We start from the raw sequence: 22,983 nt of genomic DNA, 5'->3' as shown, positions 1-22,983 counted from the left end.
ACACAAACATACATATATTAAAATAACCACTCTGTTGGGTATTTCTAAATAAAGGTGATGGCTAAATATTTTTAATATAGGCCTGAGGTATTGGAGGCCATCACCTATGGAAATATGTTTAATAAATAAGATTTAGTAAATTGGGGAATTTATTCTCGTCACCTGTAATCAAATAAATGTAATGTGGGGAGACAGGGTTGACTTGCTAATATTGCGTAAATCCTATGTCTATTGAGTTAATGCTCAGTCTCAATTCTCCTTCCCTTACATATATCTGTCAGTTCGTGTTTATGGTGTACACATTGTCTTGCACAGTGGGTTTTATAAAGAAACCGATATTTGTTCTTATAATAAGCTACAAATCATGATTGATCATTCTGGGAGTCTATGAATACCTAGCCATTAGACACCTTCAATAAAAATTGCTTATATTAGCGACTGTACTGTTCAGTCAGAAGTGAATCTTGTGATCCAAACGTGTGTCCAGGCCAAGTTAATGTAATATCTGGTGTTATATGATAAAGACAGTCTGAACAATTTTTGTATCAATTGTACCTTCTCAATAAATGGTACTTGGTAATAAGTTATTTCGTCCCTTACCAGAATTGCGGTATATGTTTTGTACCAATCAAATGATATATTCCTGTTTATATACACAGGTTATGAATTTTTATCTTTATTACCTAGAGTTGATTCGATTGGACATTTACTAGACTCTTCAATCATATAATGTTGTCCTGTTTATGTATACAGGTTTATCAGTTGTACATCAGTGCAACTATTCCTTAACTAGGTTAGTACTGATAGGGAGAAGGTCCCTATATTCTGTGTGCGCCGTTTGTAAAGATTAACATCAATAGTTCACATATGCTAATTGTGTAGATCTCTCAATGGGAGGGTCTTTCTGTATTCTAATAATTCTAAGGGACACAGACATAAAGGTGTACTATGTTTTATGTGATTACGGTATTCTGTCAGTGACTATCTGATAGTTTCAATCTCCGTTTCTATCGCAGTATTAATCTGAGACAATCTGTTAGTTTCACTCCTATGATTTTAATTGTTTAGTGTTGTGTTGGTAACAGATCCTGTTTGATTTTCTTGAAAAAGCCCAGTTATGGGCGAAACGCGTCAGCAGTAAGACGCTCTTTAGCACCACTCTGTTAAAATTTAGTAAACTCAACAAACATTAGAATCTAAAATGTATTAGTTTAAAATTACATTCTGGGGTAATCTCGTCAAGGTACTCGGTCACGATAGCCGGCTAAGCATAACGCTAAATTACATCTAGCTGTTATTACAGCCTGTCACTTATAACGCTGAATCGTAATCAGCAGTGACAAAGTATATAGCTAGGCAGAGATACCTGATAATCTATATACTTAAGTTGATACTCTACACGGTATACGATATGACTAAGAAACGATATTGTTAACTAACGCAGTATACCTAAAAGTATTAGAACTCATCAATATAGTAATATCAGGATAAAAGAAACATTTTATTTAAGGGGAGAACCTCCATCCTTGAAGTTACATAGACAAAGAAAAGACATTGTTAGTAAACGTAGTATCCCTAACACACTGGAACGCATCACTGTGTTAATATCAGGAGAGAATATTTTACTTATGGGGAGAACTGCTAATTCTATAGGCATATAGAAATAAATTCTACAGCTTACTTAACAGATATAATAGTGATTAATATCAGATACATCCACTTCGATACACCAGCACTCCCTAAAGCGTAAGCACAATATAACATGAAGGTGTAACACTTCAACTATCGCAACTATAGTACTATATCTAGATATATATTTCAGAAATCTGCTGTTAAATGAACTTTATGCTCGTATAGCTTCTCAGAAAGACTAAGTACTCAAGAAAATCAAACAGGATCTGTTACCAACACAACACTAAACAATTAAAATCATAGGAGTGAAACTAACAGATTGTCTCAGATTAATACTGCGATAGAAACGGAGATTGAAACTATCAGATAGTCACTGACAGAATACCGTAATCACATAAAACATAGTACACCTTTATGTCTGTGTCCCTTAGAATTACTAGAATACAGAAAGACCCTCCCATTGAGAGATCTACACAATTAGCATATGTGAACTATTGATGTTAATCTTTACAAATGGCGCACACAGAATATAGGGACCTTCTCCCTATCAGTACTAACCTAGTTAAGGAATAGTTGCACTGATGTACAACTGATAAACCTGTATACATAAACAGGACAACATTATATGATTGAAGAGTCTAGTAAATGTCCAATCGAATCAACTCTAGGTAATAAAGATAAAAATTCATAACCTGTGTATATAAACAGGAATATATCATTTGATTGGTACAAAACATATACCGCAATTCTGGTAAGGGACGAAATAACTTATTACCAAGTACCATTTATTGAGAAGGTACAATTGATACAAAAATTGTTCAGACTGTCTTTATCATATAACACCAGATATTACATTAACTTGGCCTGGACACACGTTTGGATCACAAGATTCACTTCTGACTGAACAGTACAGTCGCTAATATAAGCAATTTTTATTGAAGGTGTCTAATGGCTAGGTATTCATAGACTCCCAGAATGATCAATCATGATTTGTAGCTTATTATAAGAACAAATATCGGTTTCTTTATAAAACCCACTGTGCAAGACAATGTGTACACCATAAACACGAACTGACAGATATATGTAAGGGAAGGAGAATTGAGACTGAGCATTAACTCAATAGACATAGGATTTACGCAATATTAGCAAGTCAACCCTGTCTCCCCACATTACATTTATTTGATTACAGGTGACGAGAATAAATTCCCCAATTTACTAAATCTTATTTATTAAACATATTTCCATAGGTGATGGCCTCCAATACCTCAGGCCTATATTAAAAATATTTAGCCATCACCTTTATTTAGAAATACCCAACAGAGTGGTTATTTTAATATATGTATGTTTGTGTGTGCGTATTTTAATCAATAAACAAATAAAAGTTATGTTTTAATAACACCCGGATCACACGCCTCTTCAGCCTAGGCATAGAGTGCTAGCTGCATTCTGTCAGTGGATCCTCTATCCACTTCTTTCTTGCTTAAATTATATTTAACTTAGGGGGGTGTTAGGGTTAGGGTTAGACTTAGCTTTAGGAGTTAATCCATTTATTACAGTAGCTGCGAGATTCGGTCGGCAGATTAGGGGTTAATAATTGAAGTTAGGTGTCGGCGATGTTAGGGAGGGCAGATTAGGGGTTAATACTATTTATTATAGGGTTATTGAGGCGGGAGTGAGGCGGATTAGGGGTTAATAACTTTATTATAGTAGCGGTGCGGTCCGCTCGGCAGATTAGGGGTTAATAAGTGTAGGCAGGTGGAGGCGACATTGAGGGGGGCAGATTAGGGGTTAATAAATATAATATAGGGGACGGCGGTGTTAGGGGCAGCAGATTAGGGGTACATAAGGATAACGTAGGTAGCGGCGCTTTGCGGTCGGCAGATTAGGGGTTAATTATTGTAGGTAGCTGGCGGCGACGTTGTGGGGGGCAGGTTAGGGGTTAATAAATATAATATAGGGGTCGGCGGTGTTAGGGGCAGCAGATTAGGGGTACATAAGTATAACGTAGGTGGCGGTCGGCAGATTAGGGGTTAAAAAATTTTTATCGAGTGGCGGCGATGTGGGGGGACCTCGGTTTAGGGGTACATAGGTAGTTTATGGGTGTTAGTGTACTTTAGAGCACAGTAGTTAAGAGCTTTATAAACTGGCGTTAGCCCAGAAAGCTCTTAACTACTGACTTTTTTCTGCGGCTGGAGTTTTGTCGTTAGAATTCTAACGCTCACTTCAGCCACGACTCTAAATACCGGCGTTAGAAAGATCCCATTGAAAAGATAGGATACGCAAATGACGTAATGGGATCTGCGGTATGGAAAAGTCGCGGCTGAAAATTGAGCGTTAGACCCTTTAATGACTGACTCCAAATACCAGAGGGCGGTAAAAACCAGCGTTAGGAGCCTCTAACGCTGGTTTTGACGGCTACCGCCCAACTCTAAATCTAGGCCATAGATAATCCCTGTATTACACATTCCCCAGTTTTGCATAACCAACACATTATATTAATACACTTTTTTACCTCTATGATTACCTTGTATCTAAGCCTTTGCAGACTGCCCCCTTATTTCAGTTCTTTTGACAGACTTGCATTTTGGCCAATCGGTTACTCCACGGGCGTGAGCACAATGTTATCTATATAGCACACATGAACTTACGCCCTCTAGCTGTGAAAAACTGTCAAAATGCATTGAGATAAGAGGCAGCCTTCAAGGGCTTAGAAATTAGCATATGAGCCTTCCTAGGTTTAGCTTTCAACTATGAATACCAAGAGAACAAAGCAAATTGTATGATAAAAGTAAATAGGAAAGTTGATTAAAATGACATGCCCTATCCAAATCATGAAACTTTAATTCTGACTAGACTGTCCCTTTAAGTATTTTCCTGACAATGGTCCTTAGGCTTCTCCATACTGCCAAAGGGGTTCATAGAACAAAAAAAAAGGTTAAGAAGTCCTACTGTAAAAAAAATAATACTGTTGTTTTAACATCAATAATACATATATTAGTAAATATTGCTATTTTCTTTATTGTAAAGCTTTTGAATAACAAAATAACAACCAAGATTGGGAATCACATGTACCTAAAAGCACATCTGTACAAACTACTAAGTTATTCCATATGCCTTATATATTACAGTGTTTAAAAAAAATTACTCAGGAGATTAGTTGAATAACAGGCATAAGCAGACTTTAATTTTCCCAGGCACAAGCAGACTAATATTTTTTAATGTTGAAATGTTTACAAGATTTATATCCTGTGGGCCAACCACATATAAGAAGATACAACCCACATTTATAAAATTAAAAGCAAATGTGAAACATACTTCACAAAAGTTTCACTGGCCACATAGAATACTGCTGTGCTGCCTTTAATACTATAATATAGCATCTTTGGTAGAAAATGACACCTCGGCCATGTTTTCCTGGACACTAATGAGTTACACTTGCAGCAGGGTGTGCAGGGAGGAACATGAATAATGCTGTCAGGATCACTATTCATGTGCTAACCAGGGGTGCAATTCATGTTCCCCTCTGCACACCCCGCAGCATGTGTAACTCATAAGTGTCCAGGAAAGCGTGGCAGAGGTGGCAACCCTAAATATTAGTAATATCTGGCATGCATCCAGTTCTTTATTAGCACAGAGTAGGCAAAATCCTGATCGTAGCAACACAGAACCCCCCCCCCACAACATAGAAATAATGTCAGAATTCACGCTTAAAGGGACATTAAAAACTAAATAAATGCTAGATAGAATGACATATTCAAAGAAGAGATTAGTCTAAGAATAACATGTAGATGTATTTTTTTTAAAGTTTCATTAGTTGTATAAATAGTGACAAGTGTAAAGTTTTAATTAGACATACAGTATGCATGGCGAAAAAATTCTGTTCAGTTCGGATCAATTCTGAATTTTTCGAAGTTCGGTCCGGATCGATTAGAATTCGGAAAATTTCAAATCGATTCGTTTCGGATTCGTTTCTGATTCATTCGGATTCAAAGAAATTCGGCTGGATTCGGTTCGATTCGGTTCGGAAATTCGGCATTTCGGTAAGTGTTAGGTGGGATTAGACTAGTATTATACTGTATATTAGGTGTTAACCTAACATACTGTACAATACTAGTGTAATCCAATGGCCATCCGAATTTACGAATCGATTCGATTCGGTTCGATTCGGAAAATTCGGCAAAATTTTAATTCGGAAATTCGGTTTGATTCGAATCGCCGAATTTGCTGAATTTTCCGAATTTCCGAATCGAACCAAACCGAATCGCACATATCTAGTTTTAATGTCTAGAAAACACTGGGAGCTGCCATATTGTAACTTAGATTACCTTTTCTGCTATGGCCAATTAGGGACAGTTATAAATAGGTCACTAGAGTGTGCAGCCAATGACTGTGTGGAATATAATAGTGCTCTGCACTTCCATTTCTAACAGGAACTAAAATGCTCACAATTTCTGCATGCTATATCATCTTCACATTATGATGCCATGAACTGTATTTACATTAAATTAAATTTGTTTTTTGTTTTTTTTGTAAATGTTGTTGTTTATTGATTGCAAAGTTATTAAATAATTCAACGTTAAGGGAATAGTTTAGTCAAAATTAAACTTTAATGATTCAGATAGAGCATGCAGTTTTAAGCAACTTTCTAAATTACTCCTATTATCAATTTTTCTTTGTTCTCTTGCTATCTTTATTTGAATGTAAGCATAGGAGCCGACCCATTTTTGGTTCAGCACCTGGGTAGCGCTTGCTGATTGGTGGCTACATTTAGACACCAATCAGAAAGTGCTACCTATGTTCTGAACCAAAAATGGGCCGGCTCCTATGCTTACATTCTTGCTTTTTCAAATAAAGATAGCAAGAGAATAAAGACAATTTGATAATAGGAGTAAATTAGAAAGCTGCTTAAAATTGAATGCTCATCTGAATCATGAAAGTTTAATTTTGACTAGACTATTCCTTTAAATATTTAGATATATATAATTTCTAAATAGTGTTTCTGGTTTCCATTTCTTTCAACAAAGAATATAAAACATTTTTTATGACATTTTTAATACTATGTTTGGCCCATGAAGAATAAAAAATTACAACAGGGACATGTACAATAATTTTAATTAATTCCAAATGATCTATTTTACCTGCTGGAATTTATTATTGTTTTAAAATAGCTAATTTACCTTTATTTCAGTATGCGAAATAGATAATTTTGCCTGTGGTATCCCCATATATACTGAAAGATTCTATACTTAAAGGGCCATGATAACCAAATGTTGAAACACTTGAAAGTGATGCAGCATAGCTGTAAAAAGCTGACTAGAAAATATCACCTGAACATCTCTTTGTAAAAAAGAAAGATATTTTACCTTAGAATGTCCTTAGTATTCAAACCCCATTGCAAAGGACTTTAAGCAGCAAATCAGTATGTCTGTCCTGGGACAGGAAAGGGAGTGAGCCTTGTGAACACTCATGTTATTTCCCTATTCAGTTTAAGGAAGTTTACTATGAAATCTCATGAGAGTTAAGTGAAATCTCATGAGATCACAGTAAAAGAGTTCATGACCTCAGCACTGTTGATGCTGATTGCCTGCAGTTCATTTCTTCATTTTTTTTTCACCTGCAGCTGGACAGCAGCTGAAGTATAACCTTTTAAACAGGACTTACTCTGCTGAGGTCAGCTGAGGAGATTGTGAGGTAAAATATCTTCCTTTTTTACAAAGTGCTGCTCAGGTGATATTTTCCTTCCTGCTTTTTACAGTTATGCTAATTCACTTTCAAGTGATTTAGCATATGAGTATTATGTCCCTTTAAGTATTGGCTAGATAAAATTTAAAAAAACATACCCAGCAGAAGACGTTGCACTCTCAGTGAGGGTTAGGAGAGATAAATAATACAATATTAATTTTCAATTTTTTGTCTCTAAGGGCCCATCTAAACCTTGCAATTTCAGACATGGTTTTTAAGGCCACCCACAAATGGGCTGCCCTGGTGCAATTATCGTAAAAAAGGGGCAGTCCCTGCAACTGGCAAGATGTCTCCTTTTGAAAGCAATGGAGCTCGCTGGAAAGGGACAGATCGCACAGTGGAGCGAAGTTAGTAATGAGCAGGGGGAGCACTTTAAAAAATTAAATCCTGCCGCCAATATAAATCACATTACGTTGCTTTCTGCATATAGCATCTTACAATTGCCTATATTTGTATATGCTTTTCTTTGTCTATTATGGTTATAAGTATTTGAGTGTGTTGAGAAAAGCTCACCACCTTTTAGTCTGCAAGAAAAAAAACTGGGAGATCTGAAGTGCGAAAATCTTTACAGAATTACGTTGGGATTAGAGAGGCAATTTCTTATACGCCCATGGAAAGCCCATGTTCAGCTCATTTTACGAAAAACCAACAATTATGCTTAGAAATTCATACTTATAAGTACAAAATACAAAGTGATTCTTCCACATCCAGTTTATTCAAATTACGATTTACGCTGTGGATATTTAATACGATTTATTCCTGAGTAATTTACATACACATTTTACATTTTTGATCAAATACGATTTTTGGTGAAGAATTTTGAGACGATTTTTGATACACCTGAACAATACATTTTTTTCCAGTGTGAATAAAAATTTTATTGTGCACTTTTGTAATGTCTGTATCTCCTCCCCATACAAAAATGCTGTAAACGCTCCTTAGTGAAGAACCCTGTTTTCAGATCATTCTACTTTAGATTATTCCACCATGGAAATAGAAGGACTGGAGAGAATTTTTTAATATTATTGAGGTATCCCTAAAACCTCTAGAGAAAGAAGGGGGGGTTGGATTATCCCCACAGATCCCCCTCAAATAAACCTGTGTATATTGAGGTGGGCAGTGCCTTATGCTTGTATTATAACATAGTGATAATAAGGAAAAGAAAGGCATAAACTGGCACACTAATGGGGGATAGTAGGACAAATATGTACTGTGTAATAGATGAGTGCTTAAAACATAACATTTAATCCGAACGTAATAATAAAATTAGGATGGACTATGCCATCAAATGAGATAAAATAATTAAAAAGTGTCTTGTTAGACACACTGACTCCTCTTACCTACAATACAGGCTAAACCTGTATTGAAAATAGCAATAAAGTTCCAATGGATGGATAGACTAGTAATGGGAGTACTACCAATCACAAAGGCAGCTGGGGAAAATAAAAGCAAAATTTGTACCAATAAGAATAAAGGGCACCATAAGATACCAAAACGATAAAGCTCAGTTAAATAAATGTCCCAGTCCCACAAACGAGTCTAAAAAAATCTCCAATAAGGCCAACAATTAAACTGCTCTTATAATTCAAGAAGAGGAGGCAGTTCAAATGCCTGACACACGTTTCACAACTGCTTTATCAGAGGCGCCGGCCGCTCCGTTACACAGCTTATTTAAAGGATCTATGACCAATCAAGTTGATCGTTCCTGTTAGAACAATAATTATTAGCCAACCACAGTTCCACTTACACAAACAAGTACTCTCATGACGTGTTAGGTCACTTTGTGTGTAGCGTATGAGAAACGAGGGGTGTGTATGAGCTGGCCAATCACAGCAACCGCTGAGTGACACATCTCCCTTATTGACTGACGGATAATACTAAGACAGTAGAAGGGTAATTGTAATACTAGTAATCCCAGAGAGTTACGGACTCAGATTGCACAATGGAGTAATAAGTCACAGAACATTATAGCATCTTCGGTAACGTTACTAACTGTCCCCACTAATACGGCAACGGGAAACATGTCAGAATAGTACTGGTACACACCGTGGTAAATTCTCTTTTTATAGAACAGACACCATAAAGTACAGTAGGTAATGCCTGGGACCGGGTATTATGACACAGATTATATGAGCTCATTATGTGTAAAAAACAGCAAAGATATATCGGTATAGTGGATGGTCCCTTTGCAGTGATATAACACCGGTAAAAGTACCATATTGAATAAAGTTCAAAGCAGGGATCTGCTAGACTATCAGAGTGGCTCTCATCAAGATAGCATCTACATGAAACCACTATCTGCATAGAATTTTAAAATATACTCCCTATTGATTTAATTAATTGGGGACATGTTTGGTAGTCTTCAATGCAACAATATATTATACACATAATCCCATGGTAGGTGTGAAATAATTCCATTAGACATAATAGTAAAATGACCTGTAGTTTTGTCCAGAGTATTAAAACAAAACGAGAGCAGGGTCTGTTAAGGTGCTATAAAGGAAATATAGGGATTATGGACATGCAATGTGAGTGCGTGTTTGAAAGAATGTTACAGGAATGCACTGTATGTTATTTGCTCATTCATTCCTAGGGGAGCCATACTTTGCAGCTAAAAAATCCATTTAGTTTCTGCCTTAAGTAATGCATTTTCCATATTACCCCCTCTGATACCTAAGGAAATTTTCTGTAGGATCCAGCACTTTAAATGCGGTTGAGTATTATGGTAATCCAAAAAATGTTTGGCAACAGAGGTAAATTTTCTACCTTTTTCCATATCACTTTTAGCATTCCTGATATTCCCAAGATGTTCACCCAATCTCTTCCTGAATTCTCTTGTTGACATACCTATGTATTTTGTACGGCAGCCACATTCTAGACAGTAAATTACATAATTTTTTCTACAATTGAAGAGTCTATTCATTTGTTTGATTCGGGCCGGAAAAAAGTCCATCTGTTTCACATTACTCATAAATGGACAATATTTACAGGACCCACAGGGTATGTACCATTTAAGCCATCCTTCCTACGGTTGGTATGTTTTATAAAGTGACTTTTCATTACCCTGTCTCTAAAAGTGGGAACTCTCCTCCAGCTTATCGCCACTCTCTGACCAACACTTTTAGCCATGTATTCATCAGTCTGAAGTATATTTATATGTTTGTGTGCTTCATTGAAGGTACAGACAAAACTAACCCTTGTGTCATTGGCTTGCTTTTGTTTGGGTAATAGTAGAGCTGTTCTATCAATGTGGCATGCTCTGTGAAAAGCTTTTTTAAGGATACTGTTAGGATAACCTCTAATTTTAAGTCTTTTCTTCAGCTCATTGGCTTGAATTTTAAATAAATCAATATCTGAACAATTTTTTAATAGTCTCGCCAGTCCAGAGACCTATAGGTCATTGGGCCCTAAGTATTGGGCTTTGGTATACAGACAAGCGTTAATTGCGCTAGAAGAAGAAGGATTTTGTGGTCTTTGGTTTGCACTCATATAACGAGTAGAAAGTAAACTGTTTCCATTCTCACGCTAGCCCAATAAGCGCAAATAGCTGAAGTTAGAATATTGCGTGCACATTCACGTATTCCCCCATAGAAGTCAATGGAGCAAAAATATTCTGATTTGTGCTAGTCCAACATGAAAATATGAATATTTCACATTCCATTGTTCTACACTTAGAAGGATATGTTCTATTTATTCATAAATACATATTTCTACATATATCTGATGCTATTTTTGGTACAATATATATATATATATATATATATATATATATACATGATTATATATAAAGTATAGACAGTTCACTGTGTAGTCTGCGCTCCTCCCGCAGCCCTGTGTATTGAGCGTAGCCCGGCACAATGGAGAGTGGGCGGGGGGCACACCTCTGTTGTCATCCAATCAGAAAGGCTGCCACTTCAGGCGTGTCTGCCACACACGCCCCAAACAGAGATACAGTGCAGGATACAGAAATGGCACTCTGGTAGAAAGGAAAGTTGCTTAGAGAGTGCACAATGAAAGATTCCAGGCAGCAGGATATAAAATAAAAACAAACTTTATTCCAAAAGTTAAAAAGGACAAAACCAGCATGTCCTATACATAGCCAGCAGTGACTCTAGCAATCAGGCAAGTGAGCAGATCCCCATGCAGACATGTTTCGTGCACCAGGTGCACTTGTTCACTGCTTACCTGGGGATCAGCCCATCCGCCCCTTTAAGGCTGAGCTAAATCATGACATCACAATAGTTAAGTACCTGATCGGATGCCTATATCCACAGGACAGGCAAGCAAGTTTCTCAACATTTCAGAAAGTACATATTAGCAGTGGATTAAATCCTATAGTCCTTTAAGTATATATCCTCTCCCTGTTTTTCTAAAGAAAACATTTATGGGTTAATAAAACCAGATCTACATATTGTAAATTCTTTACACATAACACATTCAAAGAGCGCAACTTATTGTATAGTCACTACAAAAAAAGCAAGATAGATTTAGAGTAAAAGCAAAATATAAGTGCTGCATCTTAATGTCAATTTAGATTGTAGTATTTAGGTTTTTATTTGAGAGGACACTACTCTCAGTGGCCTATGTACATGTTATAGAATTAAGTAAACACATCCAGATCACGTCTGATGTTTAATCCCTCAGGTTCGCTAGTTTGTAATCTAAACATCCAAAAAATCTCCTTTTTATTATTATATATAGGTATAGATATACATACAAATATATATAGGAATATCTATTTATAAAGACATAGAACATATTCTGCTATGTGCAGAACATTGAAATGTGAAATATTTACAGTAAATACACAGTATAACACTTTATTAAATATGAATATTACATAAATATGCTTTTACATGTCTTCATCTACTTAACGGCAAAGGGCTCCAATGCACTTATACATATGTCTATCCATATATGTATAAATCTGTATTTATGTGTTTATATGTTTATATATGCCTGCAAATACATATATACATATATAAATATATGTATATATAAATAGATCTCTGATGAAGCGCATGTGAGCATGCGCGAAACGCGTCAGATCTAGCACCCCTTGCACACCTGTGTTTGTGCTAACCACCTTTGTATACCAAATAAAAGTCACCTGGCTTCAAGTTCCTGAGTCCTCGCTTTTCTTCTTGTATCCTATATAAATACATATGCACACACACACACACATATGTATACTGGATATATATATATATATATATATATATATATATATATACATACATCTTTAGACATGTATATGTATGTTAAAGCCCTTTGCCCGCTTTTTTTTCTAACACAAGGGATCTCATATCGTTGAGCCCTTAAAACTTTTGTGTGCAATATTTTTTTGCAATAATTTTTATTAGATAGTGCTTTTATGAGTGTAACTATACTTTGTAATGTATTTTGATGTGTTTTGTGACACTTTTATGTTTTGCAAAACAGTTGACCAGAGCTCTGAAGTCGCTGTAATCATTCTAGCATAAATCACAATTGCACTCAAGTGATCGCATTCACTTTCAACTCCTAATACAAGCGGTAAGCCCGATAAGCACAAAACCTTGCATTAAACCCCATATCGCTCGGGCACACACGTTTGCGCTCCACTTGTAATCTAGCCCAATATAAATAAGCATGTGTGTGTACAGAAAGTGATACAATAAGGAGATCTTAGTTCTCTACAAGCTCAACATATTTTAATTGATCATGGTTTAAAAAAACCCCAAAACCAGTGATCTCATGTCCAAAGATAAACTAAAGAAGCAATTTCTCATACATTTAATACTCTGCAGCTGGTATAAAAAGTCATTGAAAACACACGAAGGGGAAAACAATTTTACAATACACTGTCCCTTTAAGTTAATATTGTTATGAAGCTAAGGTTAGTTTTAATCAGGAGGGATTAAAGTTGAAAAAGATTCCACTGTTGTGTACAGAAATAGGAATTGTACTCCATTTGTTTTTTTGTTTTTTTACATCGCACCTTTATTGCTTACATGTTATATAAACATCAGGGCCCACCATATCTCTTATGTACCACCTTATCTAATACCAAACCATTGTCTTTCTCTGTCTGCTAGTTCATGGCATTTCCTGTATCTTTTTGCATTCTATCAGCTCTATCTGAAAAATAAAATTTGCAGACGAGAGTTTTGAAAGTATGTCTTAATAATATATGTATTGTCAATTGAAGCCTTTGATAAAATTGATGAGACAAAATGAAATAAATAAATAAATAGTTAAATCCTCAAAAAAAAAAAAAAACATGTCCAAGACTTATTTCAATAGGTTGCGGGTATACAATAGTTTTCTTAATATTTCCAACAATTCTTGCTTTAGAGTTGCTTTTTTTTTATTATTGAGGTAGTGAGTAATAAAAATAAAACAGAAAATATGTCCAGGCATGGATCAGCAGTAATAAAGACACTTATACATTTCTCATATAGGAAATAAACGTGGGTTGAAATATTGGTGTACTAGTGTTACAGTTGTTATCGCAATATCCAACTAGAAGTAGTGCTATGTATACATATAAATAAGAACCAGTGTCATGGAGTATGGCAAGTTCAACAGTAGGAGAATAACAGTTGACATGAGTTATAGCACCACCTCTGAAAACATGAACATAAAATGTAAAACAATATATAGAAAACACGTGTGACTGGAGCATATAACAATGAAACCTCGATTTTTATATAATATGACTAATGATCCCTACCCCGAGATAAGAGGTACTCTATAAACTAAAAATGGTAAGAGGTAGGGAGTTGGCTTTTATCTGGCCTCACGTGGGCCTGAGTGTATGGGGGGGGGGATGCAGCGGGCAAGAGCCGCTCGAAATGGGGGGAAAAAGGGAGGGCGGAGCCAGTTATGATGCTGGAAAGGTAAAAACTACAGGGCCATTAAACTTAATAGTGTAAAGAGCTCTAATATGGAGATTAAATATCAACAGTGCTGTGGTCAGAAACTATGCGAAATCTGGGAAATGAACCCCTATGCTAGCTACCAAGAAGAAATACAATTTTCCTTAGCCTATATCAGTTCTCAGAGGCATAGCCATTGCACAGTGGATTCTCGCGCCCAGTACTTAGAGCTGGACAGTTATTAGTTTCCCTTATGTCCCTATAGGCCTGAAGATAAAGTAGAAGAGCAGCCTGCAACCATGCCAGGTCACACTATGAGGTCAGTGTTGAGATATAGGTGAGAAATCTCCCAATATTGAATGTCTCTAGTACATGCAACTGGTAGCTATAAATGAAATGTGTCATTACTGCAGGGTGAAATATCTAGGGGCTGGTGATATGGATAGGCAAACACATAAATTCTAGAGAAATACAGGAGGATGCAACCTAAACCTACCCCAGAACAGTGCTATAACCTAGTGCTGTAAGAGATGCATAAAAATACTTGTAATAGAATCCTACTAAGGTAGTAATTGTTCAGGCCTGTGATAAATAACCACTGGAGCAGAAATAGCTGCTACGTATATACCTAAAGTGTGATATATTTAAAGTTTTAAGGATCAATATATAGAGTATATAGTACCCGACAACAAGCTAAGATTTCACTGTTATTAGGAAGGCGTATATTTCTGATAGGTAATTGTGAAAGGTACATGTAGCAGTGTGAAGGAGCTCTAAATAGGCTTCGTAACTAACTTGTTCTGATGTGAGGATCCACCTATGTATAATTTAAGTTAATCTATTCTTAGGGTGATATCATGCAAACTACATGGTTTATGTGGGGGAGGGATGTAGAATTTTTATGAGTTTATTGTCCACATATAAAATTGCTAATTAAACTAGGAAATTGATGCAAGCAGGGATACACATTCCCTAAATACCTTAGCTATATAATGAATCTATAAAACATATACATATATAACAAAGAAGATGGAGTAATAATGTGAGCACACAGGTTCAAAAACCATCAACCTAGAACAATTCCCACCAACCACGTATAGCTGTGCAGGTGCACGCAGCTTTAAATAACTGTAAGACAAGTGCGGGTAGGATAACTGGGCTAAACTTTAGATAAACTTACAAGATTTTTAGTTAGGGGATACACAATCCTGCTTCATGTTAGTGTTATAAATCATCCCTGAGCAAAGCTATGCTATCATTACTTAAGAGCATTTTTCAAGTAGCTTTGGGCTGGTTTAAATTAAACATGATACAGCTAGATACCCTGAGCAGATTTAGGACCTCTTGTGTACCAAGAAAAAAGGCTATTTCAATGTAAGTACAATAACTAAGGGTGCCACCTATATACTCAAACATACTGTCGTCATGCTTGTGAACCCTCATTCACATTGTTAACTACATTGTCTTGTGGGATGTCTTATAATGATAAAAATGTAAAGTAGACCCCATTAAGAATACTACATACATGTGCTAGCTAAGGGACAGACTGGTTGCGTCTGCTAAGGATTAAAGTCAATTGCGTTGAGCTGTTATGCACTAGCATTTCACTTATATCTAGTCTCACATTTAAGATACAATTCACTTCAGGGCTACATTCTGGATCTTAGTCCTGGACCTGGGATCTGAGGGAGCAAACTTTAATAATGGTTAACGTATACAGTCTGAGAAAAAATGTCATGTGTCCTTTCCTTTTGTTCTCTCGGGCAGATCTGCTGCTTATTATACTGAGCATCTGCGACTTGTTTGACTTAGCGCTCATATATATATATAGACTAAAGGCTATAGTAGAGAGAGCTAGGGCCACTGCGTCCGATGTCTCTCCTCAATAACAATAATAGCCCCAAGTATTAACACAGGCATAACTACTCTGAAAATTGCTTGGTATTGAGAGTTTCCATTATAAAATATCACTCATCTACTATCTCAAGACTAAAGCCGCATACTTGTGGGGATCACTTCAAAGTTATAAGGGTTTATAAAAATAAATTTGCAAAATCGTAGGGAGCTGTAATTACTGCCTGATCTATAAGGTGTAATAGTATTTTCTGGAAGGTACCAGGCAACTCACATACAACCGTGCTCTAATGTATGCGATAGTAGAATGAAATAGTGAGATAACTGTCTCAATAAACACATAGGCCTAGATTTGGAGTTCGGCGGTAAAAGGGCTGTTAACGCTCCGCGGGCTTTTTTCTGGCCGCACCATAAAATTAACTCTGGTATCGAGAGTTCAAACAAATGCTGCGTTAGGCTCCAAAAAAGGAGCGTAGAGAATTTTTACCGCAAATGCAACTCTCGATACCAGAGTTGCTTACGGACGCGGCCGGCCTCAAAAACGTGCTTGTGCACGATTCTCCCATAGGAAACAATGGGACTGTTTGAGCTGAAAAAAAACCTAACACCTGCAAAAAAGCAGCGTTCAGCTCCTAACGCAGCCCCATTGTTTCCTATGGGGAAACACTTCCTACGTCTGCACCTAACACCCTAACATGTACCCCGAGTCTAAACACCCCTACCCTTACACTTATTAACCCCTAATCTGCCGCCCCCGCTATCGCTGACCCCTGCATATTTTTTTTAACCCCTAATCTGCCGCTCCGTAAACCGCCGCAACCTACGTTCTCCCTATGTACCCCTAATCTGCTACCCCTAACACCGCCGACCCCTATATTATATTTATTAACCCCTAACCTGCCCCCCACAACGTCGCCGACACCTGCCTACACTTATTAACCCCTAATCTGCCGAGCGGACCTGAGCGCTACTATAATAAAGTTATTAACCCCTAATCCGCCTCACTAACCCTATCATAAATAGTATTAACCCCTAATCTGCCCTCCCTAACATCGCCGACACCTACCTTCAATTATTAACCCCTAATCTTCCGATCGGAGCTCACCGCTATTCTAATAAATGGATTAACCCCTAAAGCTAAGTCTAACCCTAACACTAACACCCCCCTAAGTTAAATATAATATTTATCTAACGAAATAAATTAACTCTTATTAAATAACTTATTCCTATTTAAAGCTAAATACTTACCTGTAAAATAAATCCTAATATAGCTACAATATAAATTATAATTATATTATAGCTATTTTAGGATTAATATTTATTTTACAGGCAACTTTGTAATTATTTTAACCAGGTACAATAGCTATTAAATAGTTAAGAACTATTTAATAGTTACCTAGTTAAAATAATAACAAATTTACCTGTAAAATAAATCCTAACCTAAGTTATAATTAAACCTAACACTACCCTATCAATAAAATAATTAAATAAACTACCTACAATTACCTACAATTAACCTAACACTACACTATCAATAAATAAATTAAACACAATTCCTACAAATAAATACAATTAAATAAACTAGCTAAAGTACAAAAAATAAAAAAGAACTAAGTTACAGAAAATAAAAAAATATTTACAAACATAAGAAAAATATTACAACAATTTTAAACTAATTACACCTACTCTAAGCCCCCTAATAAAATAACAAAGCCCCCCAAAATAAAAAATTCCCTACCCTATTCTAAATTAAAAAAGTTACAAGCTCTTTTACCTTACCAGCCCTGAACAGGGCCCTTTGCGGGGCATGCCCCAAGAATTTCAGCTCTTTTGCCTGTAAAAAAAACATACAATACCCCCCCCCCCAACATTACAACCCACCACCCACATACCCCTAATCTAACCCAAACCCCCCTTAAATAAACCTAACACTAAGCCCCTGAAGATCTTCCTACCTTGTCTTCACCATCCAGGTATCACCGATCCGTCCTGGCTCCAAGATCTTCATCCAACCCAAGCGGGGGTTGGCGATCCATAATCCGGTCCAGAAGAGGCTCCAAAGTCTTCCTCCTATCCGGCAAGAAGAGGACATCCGGACCGGCAAACATCTTCTCCAAGCGGCATCTTCGATCTTCTTCCATCCGGAGCGAAGCGGCAGGATCCTGAAGACATCCAGCGCGGAACATCCATCCGGACCGACGACTGAACGACGAATGACTGTTCCTTTAAGGGACGTCATCCAAGATGGCGTCCCTCGAATTCCGATTGGCTGATAGGATTCTATCAGCCAATCGGAATTAAGGTAGGAATTTTCTGATTGGCTGATGGAATCAGCCAATCAGAATCAAGTTCAATCCGATTGGCTGATCCAATCAGCCAATCAGATTGAGCTCGCATTCTATTGGCTGTTCCGATCAGCCAATAGAATGCGAGCTCAATCTGATTGGCTGATTGGATCGGCCAATCGGATTGAACTAGATTCTAATTGGCTGATTCCATCAGCCAATCAGAAAATTCCTACCTTAATTCCGATTGGCTGATAGAATCCTATCAGCCAATCGGAATTCGAGGGACGCCATCTTGGATGACGTCCCTTAAAGGAACAGTCATTCGTCGTTCAGTCGTCGGTCCGGATGGATGTTCCGCGCTGGATGTCTTCAGGATCCTGCCGCTTCGCTCCGGATGGAAGAAGATCGAAGATGCCGCTTGGAGAAGATGTTTGCCGGTCCGGATGTCCTCTTCTTGCCGGATAGGAGGAAGACTTTGGAGCCTCTTCTGGACCGGATTATGGATCGCCAACCCCCGCTTGGGTTGGATGAAGATCTTGGAGCCAGGACGGATCGGTGATACCTGGATGGTGAAGACAAGGTAGGAAGATCTTCAGGGGCTTAGTGTTAGGTTTATTTAAGGGGGGTTTGGGTTAGATTAGGGGTATGTGGGTGGTGGGTTGTAATGTTGGGGGGGGGGGTATTGTATGTTTTTTTTTACAGGCAAAAGAGCTGAAATTCTTGGGGCATGCCCCGCAAAGGGCCCTGTTCAGGGCTGGTAAGGTAAAAGAGCTTGTAACTTTTTTAATTTAGAATAGGGTAGGGAATTTTTTATTTTGGGGGGCTTTGTTATTTTATTAGGGGGCTTAGAGTAGGTGTAATTAGTTTAAAATTGTTGTAATATTTTTCTTATGTTTGTAAATATTTTTTTATTTTCTGTAACTTAGTTCTTTTTGATTTTTTGTACTTTAGCTAGTTTATTTAATTGTATTTATTTGTAGGAATTGTGTTTAATTTATTTATTGATAGTGTAGTGTTAGGTTAATTGTAGGTAATTGTAGGTAGTTTATTTAATTATTTTATTGATAGTGTAGTGTTAGGTTTAATTGTAACTTAGGTTAGGATTTATTTTACAGGTAAATTTGTTATTATTTTAACTAGATAACTATTAAATAGTTCTTAACTATTTAATAGCTATTGTACCTGGTTAAAATAATTACAAAGTTGCCTGTAAAATAAATATTAATCCTAAAATAGCTATAATATAATTATAATTTATATTGTAGCTATATTAGGATTTATTTTACAGGTAAGTATTTAGCTTTAAATAGGAATCATTTATTTAATAAGAGTTAATTTATTTCGTTAGATGTAAATTATATTTAACTTAGGGGGGTGTTAGTGTTAGGGTTAGACTTAGCTTTAGGGGTTAATACATTTATTAGAATAGCGGTGAGGTCCGCTCGGCAGATTAGGGGTTAATAATTGAAGGTAGCTGTCGGCGATGTTAGGGAGGGCAGATTAGGGGTTAATACTATTTATGATAGGGTTAGTGATGCGGATTAGGGGTTAATAACTTTATTATAGTAGCGCTCAGGTCCGCTCGGCAGATTAGGGGTTAATAAGTGTAGGCAGGTGGAGGCGACGTTGAGGGGGACAGATTAGGGGTTAATAAATATAATATAGGGGTCGGCGGTGTTAGGGGTAGCAGATTAGGGGTACATAGGGATAACGTAGGTGGCGGCGCTTTGCGGTCGGAAGATTAGGGGTTAATTATTTTAAGTAGCTGGCGGCAACGTTGTGGGGGGCAGGTTAGGGGTTAATAAATGTAATACAGGGGTCGGCGGGGTTAGGGGCAGCAGATTAGGGGTACATAAGTATAACGTAGGTGGCGGTCGGCAGATTAGGGGTTAAAAATTTTAATCGAGTGGCGGCGATGTGGGGGGAGCTCGGTTTAGGGGTACATAGGTAGTTTATGGGTGTTAGTGTACTTTAGGGTACAGTAGTTAAGAGCTTTATGAACCGGTGTTAGCCAGAAAGCTCTTAACTCCTGCTATTTTCAGGCGGCTGGAATTTTGTCGTTAGAGCTCTAACGCTCACTTCAGAAACGACTCTAAATACCAGCGTTAGAAAGATCCCATTGAAAAGATAGGCTACGCAAATGGCGTAGGGGGATCTGCGGTATGGAAAAGTCGCGGCTGAAAAGTGAGCGTTAGACCCTTTAATCACTGACTCCAAATACCAGCGGGCGGCCAAAGCCAGCGTTAGGAGCCTCTAACGCTGGTTTTGACGGCTACCGCCGAACTCCAAATCTAGGCCATACTGTGGTAGATGCATGCATTAAACATATAAACTCCCTTAAAACATATTATAGTCCCAAATACTGTTAAAACAGATAAATGTAGAGTAAATATTGAAATTTACACGAACAGTACAAGTTGTGAAATATACAGTAAACTTAGCTATCTTGGAAAAATATGCTTAAGATACTAGTTTAGGGGACTAATCTCCAGGTCATTACAAGTTACGCCATAAATATTAGATACGGAGTAAACTGTCAACATGTATATCAAACAGATGTAAACCCATTCAACAGTAATATTAGTGTAAAGACCCATATGGCTATGAGAGTATTCATAAGCATATGGCAGATACTGGTATTAGTTACTGGACAATTGAACAGTGCAGTATGCATGAGTCGGATATATAACCCAAAATGAGAAATTTTGCTGTGTTTAGCCAGAGTATATAACAGATATCCTGGTAGGGGAAAGTTTCTAACAAAGAAACCGCCGAGACCCAAATAAAAGTCCCAAACTGACTGGGGAGACAGCTGATAGTCATCATGAATGTTTCCTAAAGCCAGCGAGTAGCTATTGGATCCTTATCTGCTGTAGTCAGCCCTGGCGATAAAAATACATGCTTTAATATAGGTCAGTTGGTGCACATGTACATAGATCGTGTTCAGTGTGCGGGTATCGTAGAATAGGTTGTGACATAAGTAAAAGAGTCTCATCTTATGAACCCTAAGAGACGATCTAGGCTGCTGTGAACCTCCACACTAACTATCATCTAGCCAATGCCTGTGACCGTAGTTGCTCCGGACCCTGACAACTGTACAGGCATGGAGGAACTATATAACCAGGTAGAACGGCCTCTCTCAGGCCTCTCTCATAAGGTTAGAGGGCCGCAAACATTTGCCCATCCGGGAGGCGGAAAGCCCAAAACAGCTCCACAAATCAGTTCACGTGATATCGCGCTCATGGAATCCTCCAGGTAGGTGCTTAGCTCGAAATCGTCAACTGACTGAAGATCCGCCTCAGGGAATCCCGAGCCCGGCACTCCCAGGCTGTTTTGCAATCTCTCACTGCTCGGATCGCAAAGATTCCTGCATGTTCCTACTGGGACCGTGGCTGCTTTCAGAGGGACAGCAAATTCTAGAATATGTAGGCACTGCGCACCGACAGCCACAGTGGTTCCTGATCCGTCGCCGCCATCTTGCCTGTCATATGTGGTGGAGAACTGATCAAGGAGTTACAGGAATAGTAAGCTCATTTCTGAGAAGTGATCATTCAGGATCCCACAGACACGATCCTCGAACCTGAGTAGCGCAGCGTCTAGCTCCATTTAGCGGGTATTAGGGAAAGGACTCTTCAAAAATGTTAGGAGGAATTATACCCTCACCACTTCGTTAGGCAATTTAGGCCCCAAACTGTAATCCCATTGAAAGCTCCAAAAGTCCACCGATTATAGATGTGTTCTTTGCCAAGTTAACAGACGTGATTACTCTTAGTTTCTGGGAAGTTTAAGGGTGTAAGCTGTCATGGAATTGTATATTTTCCCATCTTCAATTAGTTAGAGCAGAGGAGCTCCATTAAAACACGTCTGCTCTCTTTGCTAGCTGGCTCTGCCCCCGTAGAGTTGCTTTTTTAAATTAAACTAGATTTTAACATGATATGTATGTATGTATGTGTATATATATATATATATATATATATATATATATACAGTATATATATATATATATATTTAAAGTCCCAACAACAGATCAGCACATCAAACAATCTGTACAGCAGCCAGGGTGCACTTAAATAGAAATCCATAAATCCAAAGGCAGAAAAAGGCACTCACTGTTCATAATAAAATGTAACTTTTAAAATGCATAATAAAGTTACATTTTATTATGAACAGTGAGTGCCTTTTTCTGCCTTTGGATATATATATATATTTAGGTATTTATTTATTTAAATATAAGTATGCAAATACAAGCAAAAAGGCTATTTAGCTAGATATTGACACTTGAGGGTACATTTATTACTGTGCGGCCGGGCATGATTGATAAATTTATCATTGCATACTGCCCCTTGCAGATTCGCTGCCAATCGGCTGCTAGCAGAGGGTGTCAATCAACCCGATCGTATTCGATCGGGCTGATTGCTGTCCACCACCTCTTAGGACCGCTGCTTCTTAAGTTCCGCTTCAGGTGGAACTGAAGCGGAGTGGGTCAGAAGCAGCATCCACTGATTCATAAATTGATACCTTAGGGGCTAATTTAGGGGCACACACAGATACCCACCCAGATGTACACAGACACACACATAAACACACAGACACCCACACACTGTGCT

The sequence above is a fragment of the Bombina bombina genome, chromosome 6, assembly GCF_027579735.1.
Source record: "Bombina bombina isolate aBomBom1 chromosome 6, aBomBom1.pri, whole genome shotgun sequence".
Taxonomy (NCBI): Eukaryota; Metazoa; Chordata; class Amphibia; order Anura; family Bombinatoridae; genus Bombina; species Bombina bombina.
The sequence above is the reverse complement of the archived record's forward strand: the minus strand, read 5'-3'. Positions refer to the sequence as shown.